Here is a 21165-nt window from a genome sequence, read left to right on the forward strand (position 1 = left end):
ATTTAACAAACGGAAGCTTCCTCCTTTCCTCCTCGCCACCTCCCGGCCCCCTCACCTTCTCGTGGGTCCCTCGCTCCTTTGACTCTCCCAAGGACCCCCCTCTTTCTCACCAACCCTTTAGGCCCAGAAGCCCCTACCCTCCAGGTGGCAACAGCAGGTAGAGGTGCTCCACAGGGGGCGGGGGAAGGAGGGGGCTCAGAGACCACAAATGGCCATGGGGGGCTCCTGATGGTGTAGCCTTAATGGGACCACGAGGCCTGGCTCTTCCTGACCTTCAGCAGGAGGCTGTGCTGGGGGGCAGTGAGAAAGGGGGTGCAGTGTGGGCCGGGCGGGCCCAGCCCCCTGCGCTCCCCTCCCCGCCCCCCCGCGCCCCGCCCTGCGCCCCGCCTTCTGCGCGCCCCGCGCCCCGCCTTCAGCCCGCCCCCCGCGCCCCCCGCCCTGCGCCCCGCCTTCTGCCTGCCCCTCTGCGCTCCCCTCCCCGCCCCCCCGCGCGGCCCCGCCCCGCGCCCCGCCTTCAGCCCGCCCCCCGCGCCCCCCGCCCCGCGCCCCGCCTTCTGCGCGCCCCGCGCCCCGCCCGCCCCGCGCCGCAGCCCCGCCGGCCCCGCCTCCTCCCCCGCCTCCGCCTCCCCCGCTCCCGGGCGCGCAGCCCGGCGGCTCCGCGAGTCTGCGGCAGAGCCTCTTGGCCGAGTTGGGGCCGGACGGGCGCGGGGACTGGGGCCAGGCCGCCCCCCACTTCGCCCTCGCGCGAGGCCCGGGTCTCTCCTGCTGCTTCGGCCGCTCCGGGTGAGTCCGCACCCCGCCCGTGGGGCACCCCTGCCCCCCAAAGTTTCTCCTCCCGGCGGGCTTTCTGCCCCATCCGAGGGGCGCGGGGTGGGACCCTGTTCTGGGCTTGGGGACGGGAAGTTGTGGTCGAGGGGAGTCTGGGCGCGTTGGGACGCGGGGCTTGTTCTGAGGACCCGGCTCCTCTGCGGGTCGGGGCGGAAGGGGGCGCAGACTCCTCGGGTCCCGGGGTGCGCCGCAGCGCAGGACGCCCCCGGGACCTGTGCCTCGGCTGACGCTTGGGGACCCCGGCCCCGCCGTGGTGGGAGGAAGGGGCGCCCAGGAGCCCCAGGAGGCAGGGGCCCTGGGTCCTGCAGAGGTGGGGGACCGAGGGCGGCTCGAGAGGCGCTGGGACAGGGACTTGGGGAGGACGGCGGCCCCTCTTCTCTGCAAATCTCATGACTCAGCAGGATGGGGCGTCCTGTGCGCTGCGGCCGCCTCCCCGGGGCTGCGCTCCCCACCCCAGGGAGCAGACACCCACCGCTCCTCACCCTTCACCGACCTCTCCCACCTGGGCCCCCCTCCCCCGCCTCTCCCCTCCCCCGCCTCTCAGGGCCCCGGGTTTTAAACTAAAAAGACATGATTTATGCTTCCAGCCCTTTAACCCAGGTCCCCTCCCCCATTCTTCCCCCTCATTCCCAGGTTCAGCAGGTGCCTCCAGACACCCCAGCCCTGGTGTGTGGGGGCAGCCAAAGCCCCCCCTCCTCTGCAGCCTCCTCGCCTCCCCTGTTCAGTGGAGAAGTGAGTGCTGTCCAGGCCAGCAGGGAGAGGGGGCTGAGGGCCGAGGCCCGCCCGGCGGGCGCACCCGATGGGGAGGGGTGGGCATGAGGATGGGCTGCCCGGAGGACAGGACGGTGGGCTAGGGCCTGACCCCAGAGGGAGGGTGCCCGCGCCCTCCTCCCGCTGCTGCCCTGGCGAGCCTCCATGTGTGGTATAGGTTGTCCTCAGCCCGACCCTCCAGCTCTGGTAACCTGGGCACTTAGTCAGAGAGGGTGACCCTGGGGGGCAGGCAGCCCCTGTTCCTTCCAGCTGCCTCCCTTGCTCGGGTCCAAGTCCAGCCTTCAGGCTGCTGGAAACATCTCTGTGGCCACCAGCAGAGCTGCCAAGAGAAGCCCTGCCCGGGGCCCCTAAGACCAGGCCAGAGGGCCAGGTGTGGGCAGGGCAGCTCTGATGCAGTGGGACGTGCCTGGCCTGGCCTGCGTCCTGGTGAGCAGTGGCCCCCACGGCTGTGCCAGCCTCAGCCTCAGCCTGCGCCAGGGCCCTGGGGGTGAGTCAGCGCCAGGGGTCCACACCAGGCACCCTGGCCAGCCCCGGGGAGCCCAGCCCCAGCCCTTCTCCGTGTGTCCCTAGGAATGACCAGTGCTAGCTGAACCCTCATTCTTGGTCGGTCCTCCATGGGCCTCCCTCTGCCCACCCCCCCCCGGCTCTTGGCCGGATCTCTGGCCTCACCCTCTGGGAAGCCCCTTGGGGCCTGGCTTTTTCCGGGGACCTCTCAGGCTTGATCCCTACCCCTTCTAGTCCAGTCTTGCCCAAGGAGGAGCTGGGGAGCCATTGGAAAGCTGTGGGGGGAGGGGAGGCAGAGAGAAGTGCTCCACTCCTGGCCTCAGGGCCCGTCCTCTGTCCCCAGGAGGAAGAGCCCCCGCTACTCTGTTGAGTCAGCTTTGTTCAGCAACCCCGGAGTTTTTCCAGGCAACTGTATTGTGTGTGTGTGTGTGTGTGTGTGTGTGTGGAGTGGGGTGTGTTTGTGTGTGTGGAGTGGGGTGTGTGTGTGTGTGTATGTGTGGAGTGGGGTGTGTGTGTGTGTGGAGTGGGGTGTGTGTGTGTGTGTGGAGTGGGGTGTGTGTGTGGGTGTATGTGTGGAGTGGGGTGTGTGTGTGTGTGTGGAGTGGGGTGTGTGTGTGGGTGTATGTGTGGAGTGGGGTGTGTGTGTGTGTGTGGAATGGGGTGTGTGTGTGTGTGTGTGTGGAGTGGGGGGTGTGTGTGTGTGTGGAGTGGGGTGTGTGTGTGGGTGTATGTGTGGAGTGGGGTGTGTGTGTGTGTGTGGAATGGGGGGTGTGTGTGTGTGTGGAGTGGGGTGTGTGTGTGTGGAGTGGGGTGTGTGTGTGTGTGTGTGTGGAGTGGGGTGTGTGTGTGTGTGTGTGTGTGTGGAGTGGGGGGGGGGTGTGTGTGGAGTGGGGTGTGTGTGTGTGCAAACACCATTCTCACTTTTTCAGCTTTGCAGCCTGAAGACCTGATACCCATGGAGCAGGACACAGGGAAGGGAAAGGTGTTGGTGTTTGTAAGCTGCTCTTTCCCCACAGAAAAGCTGGCAGCTGGGTCATCCCTTGACTGGTATTGGCTCTCCCTGGGCAAAGCATGTGCGAGATGAAGACATGCCAGGGGCAGGGAGACCCTTTCTGGAGCTGGGTCTGGGTTCCTTTGACCTCAGCCTCAGGCAGCTTCCAGGACTGTCCTTGGCACCACCAGGCCCTGGGGTGGGTGGGCTTTGAGGGTGGCTGGAGGAGACTCTCCCGTGCCCTCCCGGGACCCACAGTCACCAGCCCCAGGGAAGCCTGGCCCGAGAGGAGAGGCCCTTCTCCCTTCCCTGGATTTCGTCTTCTCGGCGGGGTCTCCTCTCTTCCTCATGAGTCTGTGCAGCCTCTTGGAGAGTAGACAGAGGGGGAGCAGGTGGTCTGGGAGCAGGGGTGGGAAGGACGGTGAGCGTGGAGGGAGAGGAGGGGGCTCAGGGCGGAAAGAATGGCTTGTCACCCGTCCCTGGACAGAGGCGTCCTCAGACAGTCAAGGCTGTGTGTGAGCAGAAACGCTGTTTCAGTCGCTTCAGAATTCAGTGTTTGGACTTTCCTGATCCAGGTTCTAGCTGAGGCTGGGTTTGGGTTCTTTGAGCCAGGTAACAGGGAAGCCCCGGGTGACGCGGATTCTCTTTGAGGCCTGGAATGACAAGTCAGGGGAACAACAGGCGTCGAGAGCTCGGCAGGCCTGGGTCCCAGCCTCCGGGCCACCAGTTACAAAGTGTGTGATTTTATTAATTCAACAGGATTTTTTGGTGAACACCTACTATGTGCCAGCCCTGTCCTAGTCACTGTGGATACCGCAGTGAACACAACTACTGGCCCCTCCGAGTAATTTCTACATTCATTCAGCCGTTCGTTTTGGGGTCTGCATGTGCCAGGGGCCATGCTAGGCAGAGGAGATTCAGCTGGGAACAAAACAGACCTGGTCCCTGCCCGTGTGGCACTTAGGATCTAGGGGGTAACACAGAACTGAACAGATAATTGCGTAAAGAACTCACCATACCTGTGACAAGTGCTAGGAAGCCATACACGATGCGTTGAGAGCACAGATGGGGTGACCTGACTGGGTCTGGAGAATTTCATCTATGAAACAGATAGCAGTAACTGTGACGTCCAGGATAGCTGTGACGATGGCCGGCTGGGCAGGTACACCCCGACTCTCCAGGCGAGTCGTCTTTACGCTGGCGAAAGGCCAGAGGAGCCGGGCCCAGACCCCCCCGGAGCGGGGAGCCTGTGAGGAACAGGTTTCACTGGAGAAAAGCCAAGTCTTAGATACCCTGTTACAAGGCAGTAGAGTGCCTGCGGGCAGGCTGCCGGGCTCCTGGTTCTGCCACTCACCCTGACTGTGGGCAGGTTGTTCAGTCTTTCTCAGTCTTCCCATCTGTAGAATGGAGACAAAAATGCACACCTGTGATGGTGGTTTTTGGTGAGGAGGAAATGAGTTGGTGCTTGTAGAGCAGTCGGAGGCGAGTGCCGTCACCATGGGGGGCCCTCCCTCGCCCCAGGGAGGGCTCTCCGGGGTCCCCAGCTGCGGGAGCCCTTTCCACTGGTTTTTCTCTTTCTTTTTCTTTTTTTTAAAAATATGTTTTTGATCATATCGGGTGGATAAAAGCCGTTTGATCCCTTGCTTGCTTAATAAGTTGTAAAATGATGGTTTTGAAAAGCAGGCAGTAATCTAACCATGGTGCTATTTTAGGCTGGCTTGTTCAACACAGGTCTAAGCCTAGTATGTCAATAAAGCAAATACTTAATTGTTAAATATATATATATATATATATATGTTTTTATTGACTTCAGAGAGAGGAAGGGAGAAAGGTAGAAACATCAGTGATAAGAGATCATCCATCAGCTGCCTCTTGCGCGCCCCCTACTGGGGATAGAGCCTGAAACCCGGGCTTGTGCCCCGACTGGGAATCGAACCAACGGGATGACGCTCCACCACTGAGCGTCACCAGCCAGGGCAGCACGTCCTTTAGAAAAGTGATGGGAGGCAGCTATCCTGCTGTGTGTAGGGGGAGGCCCGTCCTGACGTCTGAGCAAAGCTGCTGCTGCGGTCTTCGCAGGGCTCCCTCCCTCCTGGAGAGGACAGCCTGCGGCCAGGGTGCTGGAGGGGCCTCCCAGGGGCCTCCTTGCCTTTCACCTCCTGTGTGTATTTGGAGAAAAGCATATTTAGCAAATGCACGGTTGTTCGTCTCTGTCCTTCTCGGGGCTGCCTGACCCCATTTTCATGGTCAACCACGAATCCCTCGCTGTGCCAACTGACATGGACCAAAGTCACCGCCCCAGGGATGGGGTCTGAGATTAGGTGCCAGGATTCTTGGGTTCCCGTGTTTCCACCTGGAGAGACGGGTCATCTGCTGCCTGCCTGAGGAGTGTGCAGGGGATTCACAGGAACCTCAGCGAGATGCTCTGAGGTCCTGGCGGGAGCCCCGGGGGACTGACATCACCCCCGTGACTGTGAACGGCAGAAAGTTAGAGGTGACCCCAGGAAGTGCAGGCTGGCTGGGCCAGGGCTGGTGCAGGCAGGAAGTGTGGAGCTAATTGAGGGGAGGGGAGACACTCCCTCTCCCAGTTTGACTCTCCCACGAGGAGGAAAAGGCATCGCGTTAATAAGCTGCCCTGGTTCCAAATCAATCCTGGCATTGCAGGAGGCGAAGGGGAAGCACAGCCGAGAAATTGGATTAGCTGCTTGATGCTGGGAACTGCTGGCTGGGGCGGCTGGTGCAGGAGGCAGGGAGGCAGCCAGGGCCGGGCCTGCAGTCGGAGTCTGGCCCGAGGAGAGGTCCTGAAGACAGGCCCCGGGCGGGCAGCTGGTGAGCAGGGGGCAGCATCCCTAGGGCAGGCTGGCACTCCGGTCTCTGAGTTCTGGGGCACAGACCTCTGGCCCCTCATAAACTAGACAGCTCCTCCAAACAGCCCCTCCCAGGGTGCGCCCAATGCCCTGATTTCTGAGAGCAGCTCCTTGTTGGGGTGTGTGACGCCCGGGGGCACCTGGCTCCGAGTAGGGACGAGTCGCCCCTTCCCGGAAATGCACACAGATGCTTTTGGCCGGTTGCCCGTGGGCAGTGGTGCCTCCCTCTCATGTTCCTTGGAAATTGAGAATGAAATTGAATGTGAGGCCTTGTGTCCAGGCTGAAGGAGGCTGCCCTGGTGACATGCGGCCTCCTTGCCCGGCCCAGGCTTGAGTCAGAACTGCCCTGGTGGGGGTCCGAACCTGGGGTCTGGCTGGGGCACATGGCGGCTGTGTGGTCTGCTTGCAAACTTTGGACCCGTGGCTCCCCTCAAACCGTTGCTGCCGTCCGATCCCATGGCAGCTGCCATCTGTGATCAGGAGCTAACGCGGCCCAGGTGGGGGTGATTGTCAGCAGCTGGCGGGGAGCACGTTCCGAGGCGGCACAGGCAGGGGCTCTGAGGCTCAGAGCAGGGGGCGTGGTGGGCAGGTGAGTGAGGCAGTGTGCCTGGGACCAGTCCCTGTCCCGGTGACAGAGGTGTGGGGGAGAAGAGAGGAGAGAAAGGTGCGTAAGAAAGTACCTAGGCTGATTAAATCCTTTCACCGACATGGAGGGCTCGCCTGGAGCAGGGGCTGCTGTGGGTACCCCCATGGTGACAAGAGTCTCTCTGTCCCAAGTTCTGCTAGTCCCCTCTCCTCAGGGGTGGAGCCAGGAGGAGAGGCCGGACCCTTGGCCCTGCAGCCTCTCACTGTGTCACCCTGGCCAGGCCCCCACTCACTCACTCACTCATTCATTTATGCAACAAGAAGTCATGAGTGAGCCCTCTCTGCCAGGCTGCGGTGGTGACAAAGACAGAGCAGACACAGTCCCTGCCTGCGTGACCCTTACGTTCCGAAGGAAGCAAGACATTAAACAAAAGGGTCACATAGTTGATTATTTAATTACAATTATGACCATTGGTGTGAAGTAAAGATGCTCAGTGCTCAAAGGGCTTCCGGCGGGGCGCCTAGCAGGTGGGACTGGCGTGTGCGTGGCCACCGTGGTTCATGGTCGGTGGGGTGGGGGCACAGGCACTCCGGGCCTTCTCATGGGCGCCAGGTCACTCCTGACACTGGCAGGTGGGGGGGGCACACCTATGTGACAGAACACCTGGCAGGGTGGGCCCTGGGATGAGCTCTGAGTTGGGAGGCAGGATCTGCCTCTAATCCCCCAGGTGACCTTGAGCTTGTCGCCTCCCCTCTGTACCTGTTCCTTCCTCTATAAAGTGCGATTTGAACAGAAAATCCCTGCAGCTCCTTCTCAGGGTCCCAGAAAAGTCTTAGAGATTTTCAAAGACCAAACTGTAGTTTGTCTCTGGAGACAAGAAAGGGATTTAGGAATAGGCCTCTGAGAAGGGTCCTGAGCCACCGCAGAGAGCAAGGAGAGGTGGAGAGCAAGGGGGGCAGACGGCCAGAGAGGCAGGGCGAGCTTTCAGGGGGCGGGGGCGGATGACCGCAGTCCCCCCCCGAGACAGCCCATGCATCTTTCTCCTTGCTGTGCCACTGATGTTAGCGTTGTCTGGGAGATGTCAGGTCCTCCTGGAAATGAGTTTTTGAGCATAAACTATCCCCAGTTCACATTTCTTGATGACACATGTGGCTAACTGTGAAGTTGTCACACTCAACCAAATCGAACCCAATTACACCTTTGCTCTCTTGTCCTGTTGGAATATAAACACGGCATCTGAGAAGTGTGTTAGTCTCTGGCGATGCAGTTGCTGGGGAGGCCGGGCTTGGCGCCTAAGGAAGGCCAAGGCGTCGCGTGTCTCAGCCCCAGAAACGGGCTGGAGGTAGGGCCTTTGAGGGTGTGGGGTGGGCAGCCCGGGAGGTGTCTTCCTTCCCCACAGCAGCCCCGTCTCTAGAGGTGGGGAGGGGTCAGATGCCTTCTCGAGGGTCCTCTGTGTCCTTGGACGTTTTCTTGTTACCCTTGGTCGCAGGCTCCCTGTGTGGACGTAGGTGGGGGAGTATCGCCCGCATGCGTGTGTCTGCCCGCAGGTTACGGGAGATCCGATGGAACCCCGCTCCCCACTGCCTCACCGAAACATACTCCGCAGCAAAGGGCAATAGGGTTAACCTGCGGCAGGAAGACCTCCAGGTAGATACAAAGAGGAATTTCTGGACTGTAGACGTGGTCACACATTACGACAGACCAAACAGGCGCTAAGACCTCCTTCAAAGAGAAGGAAAGTGAGGGGCAGGGCCGGTGTGAGGAGAGGGTAAGTTGGCCACCAAGATGCCCTCCATCCGAGGGGCTGCATCAGGGAGGGTGCAGACACGCTGCGGGGGGCGTCGACTGGACACAGCAGTCAGCTTGCTTGAACTCAGTGAGCCCAGGGGGAGGAGAAGGGGGAGGAATGCCTCTTGCTGGGCCTTTTGGGTTCACCGCACTCCTTCTAAAGAGTCTGCTGTTATCCACATACCCTCCGAACTTGGCCGTCCCTTCCGGCCACTCTGTTCTTAGACAGCGTCCCCTTTGAGGCAGGTGGCCATCCTCAGGTCAAGGTAAGGAGGAGAGGTGGTGGGTGGGGATAGCGCACGGGTGCCTTCCCCCAGCCCTTGGGCATCCCCGAGTGTGCCCCCCTGGATTCAGCCTCTGCCTCCCCTCTCTGAACCCGCCGTAGCGCTCTTTCAGTGCTATTCTAGGCCCCTGCAGTGCCTAGAAACCTGGAAGCAGCCCAAGTGCCCGTCAGCCGATGAGCAGATTAAAAAGCTGTGGTACATCTGCACGTGGAACGCTATGCAGCTGTGAAAAGAAGGGTCTCTGACCCTTTGGGGCGGCGCGGAGGGGCCTAGAGAGTAACGTGCTGAGGGAAACAAGCCAGGCGGCGAAAGACAAGTGTCCCCTGATCTCACTCTTATGTGGAATTCAGTGAACAGAATTAACTGACGAACAAAATAGATCCAGAGACGTAGAAGCGAGGAGCAGACTGAGGGGCCTCAGAGGGAAGGTGAAGGCCTGGGGCAGGGTTCGGGGCGGAGGGAGTCAATGAGGGGGAAAGGGAGACGCCTGTGACACGTTCCACAATCAAAATAGGTAATTAAAATTTAAAAAAGCAGACGATGCTGCTCAGGACCAGGGGTTCAGCACCGCGGACAGAGCCCCGCCGGCCTCACAAGGCGCCCCGGTTTCAGCACCGCGGACAGAGCCCCGCCCGCCGCGGGGCCGCCCGAGCTGGGGCTGACTTTCAGCACCACGGGCAGAGCCCCCCCATGCTGCGGACAGAGCCCCCCCCAATGCTGCGGACAGAGACCCCCCATGCTGCGGACAGAGGCCCCCCATGCTGCGTACAGAGCCCCCCATGCTGCGGACAGAGCCCCCCCCAATGCTGCGGACAGAGCCCCCCCATGCTGCGGACAGAGCCCCCCAATGCTGCAGACAGAGCCCCCCCCATGCTGCGGACAGAGCCCCCCATGCTGCGGACAGAGCCCCCCATGCTGCGGACAGAGCCCCCCCCATGCTGCGGACAGAGCCCCCCCATGCTGCGGACAGAGCCCCCCATGCTGCGGACAGACCCCCCCCATACGCTGCTCCCTTCTCACTGGAGGGCCACTGACTTTCCAGTTTTGGAGGCAGGAAGGAGAGGAAAACCGGGGTATGAACATTATTTCCACCCTTTGCTGACTGAGACCGTTGCCAAGCCACCTCCCCTCTCTGGGTCTCTGTAAAAAGAGGGTGAACCCAGGCTCAACTGTACTATGGCCTGAGTGCCGAGGGCCCAGGGCTGTCTTTCCCTGGAGGTCTGGAGGTGGTCCGAGGCTCACGGCCTGGCTGGGCGTGGGGTGGGGGGTGGGGGACGGTAGGGGGCAGATTAGCTGGTAGGCAGTAGGCCTTCGGGACCTCAGGTCCTGGCGTCCGGCTGTGGTCTCCCAAAGTCAGTGACTCGCGTTCCTCAGCCTTTGAAATGCTGAGAGCGGAGGCCTACTCCAGGTGCCTCCCTTGCAGGAGGGCTGGGCCGCGGGGCGTCCTGGCTGGGTCAGATGGCAAGGGCCAGGTGTGGGGGGAGGGTGGGCAGAGCTAGGAGCTCCCCAGAGCTCTGAGGGGGGGTGGTCCTGTGACAGTGGGAGAGGGGACAGGGTGCCCGGCTACGACAGCGTCCTGTGTGCCTCTTGGTTCATCTGAACAGGGTCCTGCTACTTCCAGGCCCCATTCTACCTCTGGGACCTCTTTTGAAGAAAGGTGACCTTCAGGTGGGGCTGGGGCTGGGCTGGCAGTGGACGCCTTTCTCAGGGACACATAGCCCAGTACCTTTTGCCACATCTGCTACATCAGCCGCCAGATATGCCGGTGGGGTTGGTAAAGAGCATGTCTGTTTCCCGTTCTTGGAAATCCTCATAGGCTCCTGTACCCCAGTGAGCTTGGCCCGGGACTTGCTGGCTGGCTGCTCATTGGCGTGATGGACACTGTTCAGAGGAGGACCCTGGGTGGACGGGGGTGGGGGGATTACCGGCTGCCTTCGGGGGAGTGGAGGTAGAGTGGGCCTGAGTCCCGGCTGCAGCTGCTCCCGGGCTGCGGCCCTGGCCCTGGCCCTGGTGGGGATGAATAATTGATGGTGACTAATGGATGGCTGCTCCTGGATGAAATATTCAGCAGGGACCGTGGCCCTCTTGGTAGGTGAGGGGCTCCTGGGTTTCCCTGGTTCTCAGGACCATGGCGGGGGTTGGCCGTCAAAAAGGAGGCCACCTTTCCCTCTGCGACAGCATGGGGGGACCTGGAGAGCATCACGCGAAGTGAAATAAGCCAGTCGAGAAAGACGAATGGCATATGATTTCACTTGTATGTGGGATCTAATGAACAAAATAAACTAACGAACGAAATAGAAACAGACTCACAGAGATCAGACTGACAGCTGTCCGAGGGGCTGGGGAGCTGGGTGAAAAGACAAAGGAGTAAATGAACAAACCTCATAGACACAGACAATAGTTCGGTGATTGCCAGAGGGAAAGGGGTCTGGGGGAGCTAAAAGAGAGTAAAAGGGGAATAAATGGTGATGGAAGGAGACTTGAGGTGATGAACAACAATAAAAAAAAAGAAAAAGAGGGGGGGTTACGTCCCCAGAGAGAAGTGGGTTCTGTGCAAGGGGGCCTGTGGGTAGCCTTCTCAGGTTTGTACTTTGCCTGTTTTTGGGGGTGTCTACACTGCCCGCCATTCAGAATATTGGTGGACTCCCAGGAAGGGTTGCTGGGGTAAATAAATGTGCGGCACGCAGCCCTGGGTTTCCGAGAGGGGTGAGTGGGATGCTGATAGTGGACAGAGGTGGGAACCCTCCTCTCCTAGGACGCTCCCTGCCCCCTGGGCACTTAAACCAGCCTGGAGAGTGGCCTTATGATGCCAGGAGGATGGGTGCTCAGAGGGGTTAAATGACCTGCCGAAGGTCACACGGCCAGTGAGGTGTGCAGCTGGGCTCCTCCCACAGTGCTCTCCCAGGGTGGCGTCTGCACCCACAATCTCTGGGCCTCTTCTGTCCACCCCACCCCCAGCTTGCCTCCTCCCCTTCTCCAGCGACCCTGTGGGAATGATGTCATTGGGATCCCAGGATAGAATTACAGCCATAAGCAGCAGTGTGCCCTGCGCCTCGAGAGGGCTGGCTGGTCCCCGATGGGGGCGTGGTGTGGGGACAGCCGTGTGTGCGTGTGCGTGCGTGTGTGTGTGCGTGTGTGTGCGTGCGCTGGGGGAGTGTGTGCTGGCTCCCCTTGCGTTTATGAAGTGCTGTGCTCCATACGTGTGCTTAGGGGTCAGCACTAGTCTCCTTCCCTTCCCCAGGGAGCAGCAGCCACGTCCGCCTGCCCTGTCCCGGTCGGGAATGGAGTTCAGGGAGCTGCTGGGCCAGGCTTTGCACTGGGGGCCTGGCTCCAGGGGAGGGGAGGGGTGGCTGCCCTGTGGAGCCCCAGCCTACACCCGTCAGTTCTGAAAGACCCTGAGGACTGTCCTCCCATCCTCAGGAATTCTTCCTGCAGCCTAGGCCCAGGCCCTCCTGCTTCGCCAGGCACATGAGCCCCTGGTCTGCACTTCCCTGCAAGGTCTCCTCTAACTTTTTGGATGTGGATCTGGATGGATAAGGCTTGCTTGACAGAGAGGAAAATGCAGCTCAGGATTTGGGGTTAGAGCCAAGTTCCTCTGTAGCTATCTCTTATCTCCAGCTTGACACATTCTTCGCTCGATAGCTGGGCACGGTCCAGGAGGCCGAAGCGGGTCTCCCAGGACTGTCCCTGCCTCATGCAGACCCTGGCTGTGTCCTCTGTGCCAAGGGATGAGTGAAGCTGTCACCACTTCCTCGAATTTCACCTGCTGAGGCTGGGCATGCAGGGAGCTGTGGCACATTGCTTCAACCCATTTTACAGATAGGGAAACTGAGGCTCAGAGTGCAGTGGCTCTTGGGCCTGTTAGGGGTGGGTCTCCGCCTGCTCATGCCCCGCAGAGGGTAGGGAATGGGTTTCGGGATAACTTGTTCTTGGCCGCTTGGGGAGTTGAGTGTGGGGACCCCCTGCCCCAGACGAGTGGAGACCAGGCAGCAGGCCTCCACCTCCAGGAAGGAGAGAGAGAAGAGGTGACCTCACTGTGTTCCTTGAGACTCTGTCTGTCTGTCTGTCTGTCTGAGGCGGGATGACAAGGAGCAAACAGGCTGAGACAGGAAGGTGACAGGGAGGACCTGTGGGCCACAATGCTAATGAGGACCAGGCCGGGTCCCTGGTCCGATCCTCCCTGGTGGGGGTGTCTCGGGGGCTCCCCAGCACTCACCCTGGGACCTCTGTGCACCTGTGTACCCCATGACCAGGACCCTCTGTGCCCGTTTCCCAATGATCTCACCCCCGCCTGACTGGCAAGGAACATGCCTTCAGCAATGTGAGCCTGTCTCCCGTTAATGGAGCTGGGAAATGCGCATTCATTTTTCCCCTGAGCTGTGACAGGCATTAGGAAATTTGCCCTGAAATGTGCTTCAGTGTGGATGGAAATAAAACACCGGTGTATTTCGCAACAGAGCATTAAAAAGAAGTAACACAGACGGCTCACCTGGACTCCAGCTTTCAAGGGTGTGTCCCCCAAACCCCCCCCCCCCCCCCCCCCGCCCAAAGGCCCCAGCTCTCGTCTTCCACTCTCCTGCTTTCCTTCCGAAGGCCCTTCGAAGAGCTGGTGTCAGTTTGGAAACCGGGATCTGGTGGTTAATTGAATACCCGTGGTTCCCATCGGCCCTTCCTGTTGATGGGTTTGCTGCTGGTCCTTGCTCAGCCCACGTGTTAGCGCTCCGGCCTTACCGCTCCGGTGAGAGCACGCGCGCCCCAAGCCACAACTCGCTCCGCCTGAGGACCTCCACTCACGCTACGGTTCCCCTGGATTGCTTCCCAGGAGCCTTTTTGGGTACTCGAGTCCTGCCTGTTCATGGTTCACAGGAAATCCCACCTTGCCTGGAAGCCTCTAGCTCCAGCCACTCACCGTGGCCGCTTCCTCCCTGACCCGTGGCCTCCTGCAGCAGTTAGTTATGTCCTCCTGGTGACCCCTCCTATCTTGCTATTTAACTTTCTGCTTAATTGGGGTGCCTCTGTTTCCCCAACACACTGTGAACGCTCCTTGAGCCAGGAAGGGGGCAGTCAGAGGTCAGGACCTCTCTGTCATCCACCACACGGCGTCGCCTTCCCTGTGCCCCTCTGTGCGCCAGCTCTGTCCATGGCTGGGGGGCGGCAATGAGTGGTACCTACTATCCCCCCTGAGTTTAGTCTCACTGGGAGGACCAGACGGGGGCCCAGGGAACCACGAATGTGGTGTTAGAGCACGTGTGGGCCAGGGGGCCAGAGTGAGAGGCTGCATTCACGGCCAGGCTGTGTCCCGACCCCACTAGCAGGAGGCCCCACATCCTGTCAGATGTTTGGGGGGATAGCTGGTGAGGTCACCATCTCACAGCTGCTCCATGCACCCCACTTCTTACCTTGAGGGGGAGGCAGTGCTGGGAGACGGAAGCCCTTCCCTGTGCTGTTCACTCAGCTCCGGGTAGGGGGAGTGGGGACAGCTCTGGGCAGACATTTGCGACTGCAGGGAGCAGCTGTCCAAGTAGCCGTCTTTGACCCTGTGGTCCCTGCACCCCTCAGCAGAGCACGGCTCTGCCCTCCCTGCTGCCCCACCGGGAGGGTGGCCCATCCTCGGGGCAGCCCTGGCCTCTGGCCTCATGGCTGCAGGTCCACAGTCTGGTCTGTAGTCTTTTCTCACCCTGGAGGCGGAAGGACTCTCAGCGGGGCCTCTCAGAGACTTCACTTGGCAATCCCGAGTGCTCCCGGCTGCCCGGCTGCCTGCAGGAGTTAAGGACCCTGCTCTGGGGACTTCTCCTGTTAAGTAAGACGAGACACTAGAGGGGAGGTGGTGGATGACTTGCAGCTGCTGGCGCACGTTTTATTTCCTGGGCTCCCAGCAAGGACTCTTCTCTCTCCTTCTTTCCCCTGGAGCCGTGGGGCCTTAGGGGTGAGCCCAGGGAAGGCTTGGAGTCAGGCTGGTGGGTGGGGTGGGCCTGGAGGGCGTGGGTAGCAAGGGACGGTGGGCTTCCACCTGCTTGGTGGTGGCTGGGGGTGGGGAGTGTGTGTGTCTGGGGCTGGTGTATGTGTCTGGGACTGGGTGTGCCAGGCGTTGGGTGGGCACATGGTCGTGCAGAGGATCTCACGCCTCCCTAAGTCATCGGCGGTCTACAGTAGCCCTGCTGGTGCTGCTGGCATTTGAGTGAGGGACTCAGAGCCCACGCTGGGCACCAGGAGTGAGACAACACAGCTGTGGTTGGGGGCTGTTCTCTTGCAGCTCAGGTCCCCCGAGAGCTCAGCCCAGCACCCACAGTGGGCAGCGGGTCCTCTGATACCCACGGGCACTAGGAGCCAGGGGATCCCTCTACCTGTGTGTAGGCCCCGCAGCTCGTTGGACAAACTAACTGGGTGTGATGTGGGACGGGGCCCCAATTCCCGGGGAATGTTCTTAGACGGAGGAAGCAGGGAGGGGCTGAGAGTGGGGGGAAAATGCTGATTCCGTGGCTAGGATTTGGGGTAACTCTCCCCTTTTCGGGCACCCTCCCGTCCCCACCTTCTTGCCCATCGGTTGTAACCGTGGTCCTGAGCGTGAGAGGAAGAACCATTCACAAAGATTCCGCGGTGCCTCCTTCCCGTGCGTCTCCTGGAGGAAGAAGCCGGGACGGTCTGGTTTCCTGTTTCAGCAACAGTTACGTAATGGCCCATATTAATTAGAATCCTCAGAGTTTCATGTTTGATTTTATGAAGCTCTATATTTAGCCAACATGTCTGGAGCCCCAACTCAGTGGCGGCGCTGGGCTGGATTCTGGGACAGAGCTGAGCGGCCACGGCCCCGCCCCCAGAGCCTGGCCAGGGGACACTGACGCGAGAAACATGACTTTGCAACAGCGAGATGGACGCGCTGGTCGCGCTGAGGGGGCCTGGTGGGCTTCCAGAGGAGGTGACACTTACTAAAGGTTTGGAAGTAATAAGGACCACTGGTTGACCCGAGGGCGCCTTGGCAGAGGGAGCTGCGTGGCTGAAGCAGGCGTGAGTGACGGCGCCCAGGGCCGGCTGGGTCAGCCACGTGCGGCTGGTGGGAGTCGAGCCAGATGGGGAGGGGGCTTGAAGGCCGGGCGAGGGTGTGGAGCAGGGTGTGATGTGGCCAGATGTGCGTTTTAGGAAGTTCGCTCTGGCAGACATGTGGTTCCTGGTTTGCAGGGAGTGACGCAGAAGCCGGGAAGCGGTGGGGAGGTAACTGTGGAATCGAGGCGAGGAAAGGTGAGGGCCTGGGCCTCCGGGAGATGGAGTCTGCGCGTGAGAGCTGATCAGGGAGAAGAATGCACCAGGCCCGATACCCACGCTCAGGTGGGAGGTGGAGGCTGGGTGACCCCTGAGCCTCTGAACCGGGCGGCGCACGTGTGTGTGCATGTGTGTGCGTGTGTGTGCGTGTGTGTGCATGTGTGTGCATGTGTGTGCATGTGTGCGCACGTGCTCCTTCATATGCACATGTCTACATTCACGTGTATGCACAGGTGTATGCACGTGTGAGTATGTGAACATGTGTGCATGTACACGTGTGTGCACATGACTGTGTGCATGTGTATTGTGCACGTGTGTGTGGATTTATAAATGGGATACTCTGGAGTTTATGTGTAGAATGAAGATTGGAGAGGGTTTCGAGCAGGGCCCTAGGGGAGGTGGAAGGTGGGGGCGGGGACTGGCCTCACCCAAGAGTAAGGACAGTGTCCGTGGGAGCCAGGCTGGGCCAGAAGGAGGCAGGAGAATGGGAGCCCTGGGGAAGCGGGTGCCAGAGGAGGCCGGCGTGGGTGAGGCTGAGAGTGAAGAGAAGGGACAAAGGTGGATATGTCCTGGCTGGTGTGGCTCAATCTCTGTCCCACACGGTGCTGCCCTGCCCGGGGCCTTGGGGCCAGGATGGCTCGTTCCTGCGGCCAGCAAGGTGGCAGGTGGGCAGCGGGGAGGCTGGAGGGACACCAGCCAGGAGGCTACAGGAGGAATCCTTTCGGGTGTCGGGGGACGAATGTGTCATCCTAAGACTGGACTACTTCCTGCAAGGTGTCCAGGACTCTAGTGACAGCGCGAGTGACACACAGGTAGGTTAGCGCGTGCAGAGTGCAGCCTGGTCCGCCGCCTCCCCGGCTCTCAGCCGCGACCACAGCCTCACCCCAGCCCTACCCCAGCCAGGTCCCTGGTCAGGTGCTCGCACCTCTCCATGCTCTGCCTTGGTGGTCTTGGCATAATTTTGTGTGTTTGGTTATTTCGTGTGTGTCTCCCCCACTCTGGGACCCAGGGCCCGTTAGTGAGCATGACCCCAGGGCCTATCACCTGCTTCTTACCCAGGCTTCTGACTGCAAATGAGATCAGAACCCTGTGAGGAATTGTCCTCCCGGCTGAGCACGAACGTGCTAAATAAATCTCCCTGCCTCGAATAAATCTCGTACAGATGTAGAAAATGCATTAAAGTCTGCTGGAGACGGTGGTGGGGACAGAGGAGTAAATCTCTGCGAGGGGCATGGGGCAGCAGGGGCTCCGCGGGGCCAGAAGCGGGCATGCAGGCGTCCGCTCGAGGGAGGTCACTCCACGGTGACGGTGACCTGGCTGTTGCCTCCCTCCCTGGGGAGTGCGTCCTGTCGGGGGAGGCTGCCTGGACCTCCCCCAGGACACGGGTGAGTGGAGGTCCAGATTCAGAAGCAGCCACGTCACGTGGTCGTTCTAGGAAGAAAAGCACCCAGGGGAGTCGAGGCTCAGTCCAGACATGACACGCAGACAAAACACGGAGAGGTTCCGGGTCTGTTTGGGCCTGAGTGAGACACAGATCGCCGATTCTTTCCTGGCTTGTGGCTGGATTTCAGGCCATGATTTTAGGATATTATTTGGGCCATTTTCCCAGCACCGAGGCGGACCTGCCACCATCCCAGGATGAGCCTGCTTTTACTCTGCAAGTTTCTCGTTTCCATCTCTGAGCAAGACTTAAAGGTAGTCGCGGCTCAGACATTCCAGGAGCTCCGGGCCCACCACTGACACGTGGGGGGCGACACTCATCTGTTGTTTCTTAACCCTGCCCATCCACCCACCGGGCCCGGTGTCCAGGTGACGAGCGGATGTCTGTGTTCAAGTCCCTCCCAGCAAATACCTGGATACTGAGGCCCCAGGCGCCTGTCCTGCCCTGGGGACTCCTGGTTCGGCTGGTCTGTCATTTAGGCTTTTTTCTCTGTTTACTGCAGTTTCTCTGAGAGACGTAGGGGTGTGGGCTTCTCGTCACTTTTCTGTCTGTGGTGTGTTGGTCCTTGAACCTGTGGGTGGATGTCTTTGATCGGCACAGACTCCTTTCATCGTCAGCTCTTCAGATGGAACCCCTGCCCCTTCGTCTCTTCTTCACGCTGTATCCCTTCAAACTTTTCCCTTCCCTTCTGCACTTGCCCGGTTTTTGCCGCCACACTGGGTCATTTCTCCTGACATGATTGATGAGCGCTTGGAGTGGACGCTTCTCCCTCAGCTCAGGCCGTGCGGACAGACAGGCTGAGCTGGCCCGGGTCACGAGAGGCTGCAGCGGAGTGACCATTCAGGGTGCAGAGAGCGGGGTCACGTCTGTGAAGGGAAAAGCAAGGGCTAAGTCAGTGTCCCCACCAGGGCCACCTGATAGGCTGCCTCTTTTGTTTGGTCTGTGACACCTGCCGGTGCTCGCTGGGTTCACCGAAATGGGTGGGAGAATTAGGACAAAGGAGGAACTTCCTGTGCAGAGCGGTGCCCGGGGCTGTCTGTCCCTCCCTGTCCTGCTGTGTCCTCTACAGCTGCCTTCAGACAGGAGGTGTGAGAGGGCCAGTCACCCCCACGTCCCACGCCTGCTGTTCAGAAGCCGGCTTGGCCATTACGAATGGCCGTCCGCGACGGGCGCTCAGCTTCCAGGCAGAGCAGTAATTATTTCTGGCGGGAACTGCATTAATCTTGATTTCGTGCCTAATGTCCTTGCACCCCCTTCTCCGTCGTCATTTGTCTGCACATCAGATGACCCCAGGAAGCCTGTGAATTCCTGGCCACGGCTACCTGGGGGGAGAGGCGGGGATTCTGTCTCTCTTCAGCTGCTTGGAGCCCCAGGTCTGTCACCCAACATTCAGCCGGCAGCTCCCTGGGTGCCGAGGGGAATTTCGTGACGTGGGAGGTGAGAGTTCAGTGCCCGGTTCCCCCACTTTTCTGTTACCTGCAACCCTAGCTCTCCGTCTCGGCTCCTAGCTCTGCCCAGAGCTCCTCCACCTGCTCCCAGAGCTCCCGTGAGGTGAGGTCGCTCAGGGGGCCTTACGAGGTGCGGGGTTAAAGCCTAACAGCTGAGCCCCTCACTTGTGAGGCCTGGCTCTCTTCCTGGGGGTGTTCTCGGGGTTGCCATGGGCTCTGTGTCCATGAGAAAATGCATGCTGGCCAGTGCTTGGGGCGGAGGGTGACTCCATCGTGAACATTCGTGGGGCCTGAACCTGCAGCTCTGTGTTGGTCAGATCTTCTCTGTCCACCTGAACCTGGGAAACACCGAGTCCTGGCAGCGGCGACCACAGGGTAAGTGGGTGTTCTCCTTGTGACCTTTCCCCACATCAAGGGTTTCTCTCTAGTTATTTATCCCGCGGTCTTTAAGCCTTGTAAATTTTTAAGTAATTCCACCTGCAACCATCACTCACAAAAGACTAAATACAAAGATAAGGTCACAACCGGCCTTTGCACTCGCCTGAGCCGTCTGCTGCGAACTTTATAAACCATCACGTGTGTTACCATCCACACTAGTGTGAGGAGCAGACCTTGTCGGCACAAGGGGAAGGTCATATTTTCAGAACTTGGTTGACCCCAGTAGCCGAAACCATGGAAAGTGAAACCTCGGATGGGTGATGGGGGAGGGGGGGGCTGCTGTGCAGTCTCCCAAAGGACCTGGCACGTACCTGGAGAAGATGGGGCCCCTCGGGTCGGCACCCCACCAGCAAAACGCCCCCCTCCCACGCTCTTGGTTAACAACGTGAACAGCGTAGCCGTCCTGCCCCTGAGCAGGTGGGATCCATGCTCTCTCCACCTCGGAAGAGCCCTTGGCCCAGTGACCATTAATACCTGGCAGGCTCCCTCCTAGCGGCTGCCAACTAGGGGTTAGCTTTCTGGCTCCCGTGTGCACAGCTCTCCCCCGGACAGGCCCCATGCCCTCTGGGGGGTCAGGAGGTATGATTTCCTCATCCTTAGGAGGCAGCTGCACCACAGAGGCAGGGAACCTGGTCCCTGGAGATCAAGGCCTGGTCCCTGGAGATCAAGCCCTGGTCCCATTTCTGCCACCAGCCACACACACACCACACCTCTGTCCACTTCCTGGCCTTTGCTCACGTGTCCCCTCTATCCTGCCCACGCGTGTGCTTTTGTAGTCCTGCTGTCCCTCTAAAACAGAAGCCCGGCTGCTCTCGTTTCTCACTCAATCAGTGCACTTTTTGTACTGTGTTGTGACAGGGTGTCTCCTGTTGGGTGAGCCCCTTGAGGTCAGGGGCTCCGTCTGGTCATCCTCATATATCCAGACGCAGTGCTTAGTAGATGCTAAAGGTGTTTGACGAATGAGTTAATGAATGAAGTAAACATACTCGCTTTTTAACCCTGAGAAAATCAGGGACATGCTCTGAGCCCCAGTTAGACCACCTGCAAAATGAGGCAATAGGGAGGCGTGAGCTCCGGAGACCTGAGCACGCTGGTGGGGTGGTGAGAACGGCCAGCACCTGCCGAGCGTCTTCCCTGAACACCTGCTCCCTTGGAGCAGAGACCGGCGCTGGCAGCCCGTGATGGATGCCGGGTTGACTTGAAAAATTGAGGCCCGGGGCTGAGCCACCCCTGCAAGGCGGCTGGAGGGCCCCGGGTGTGCAGCACAGCCACAGGGGAGTGTAATCGATGGCCTGATGCCGTGCTTGGGGGTTAGTCTCTCCTCACACATAATTATGCAGCCAGGATTATGTAAAGGGGCAGGGCTGGATGGGAGGAAGAAGGAATATTCTGCACCCTGCGGCGACGAGGGGTGAGCGATGAGTGAGCTGGGGAGGAAGGCCACGCCATCCATTTCCATGCTGCTCCTGCCCAGCTGTCCCGCTCGGTGGCAGCTGGTCCCTCGGGCTGCCTCTGTGGGGGGGCCAGCAGTCACCTGACACTGTCCCCTGCCTTGGGGTTTGGAACTGAGGGTCCCCAAGGGCATGTGGTCCCTAAGGGCTATCTCTTCCTCTGCTTTTTTCTGACAAAGAGGCTTCTTAGGTGTCAACTTTGACTCTTAGCTCAGGGCCTGGCAGAGAGCAGGCATCTGGCCACATTGAGTGAATGATTGAATGAGTGACTGAGTGAGTGAATGATTGAATGAGTGATTGAATGATTGGATGATTGAGTGAGTAAGTGAATGAATGAGGGAGTAGTGGATACACGTGTTAGGTGGCTCAGGTGGGCAGGATTTCTTCGTGCTGGTTGCTGGAGTCTGGATCCAGTAGCTGCTCGTTAGCATCTGCTGGTTGATGAGCCGACTTGAGGAACTGGATGCAGACGGATGGGCTGTGGCAGGAAAACACGGAGCACTGAGAGCAC

The 21165-nt window shown here is 59.9% G+C and overlaps 1 protein-coding gene across 1 annotated transcript in view; it reads left to right on the top strand.

Annotated features, from left to right (window-relative positions):
• The first annotated feature begins 720 nt into the window (after positions 1 to 720).
• The window catches only part of SYT2 (synaptotagmin 2), a 38658-nt gene continuing 18213 nt past the window's right edge, over positions 721 to 21165 (top strand). The window contains exon 1 of the mRNA XM_081124202.1: positions 721 to 783. The gene's annotated coding sequence lies outside the window, so the exon portion shown is untranslated. The remainder of the gene's footprint in view (positions 784 to 21165) is intronic.

Source organism: Miniopterus schreibersii (genome assembly GCF_964146895.1).
Source record: "Miniopterus schreibersii genome assembly, chromosome: 21".
Classification (NCBI taxonomy): domain Eukaryota; kingdom Metazoa; phylum Chordata; class Mammalia; order Chiroptera; family Miniopteridae; genus Miniopterus; species Miniopterus schreibersii.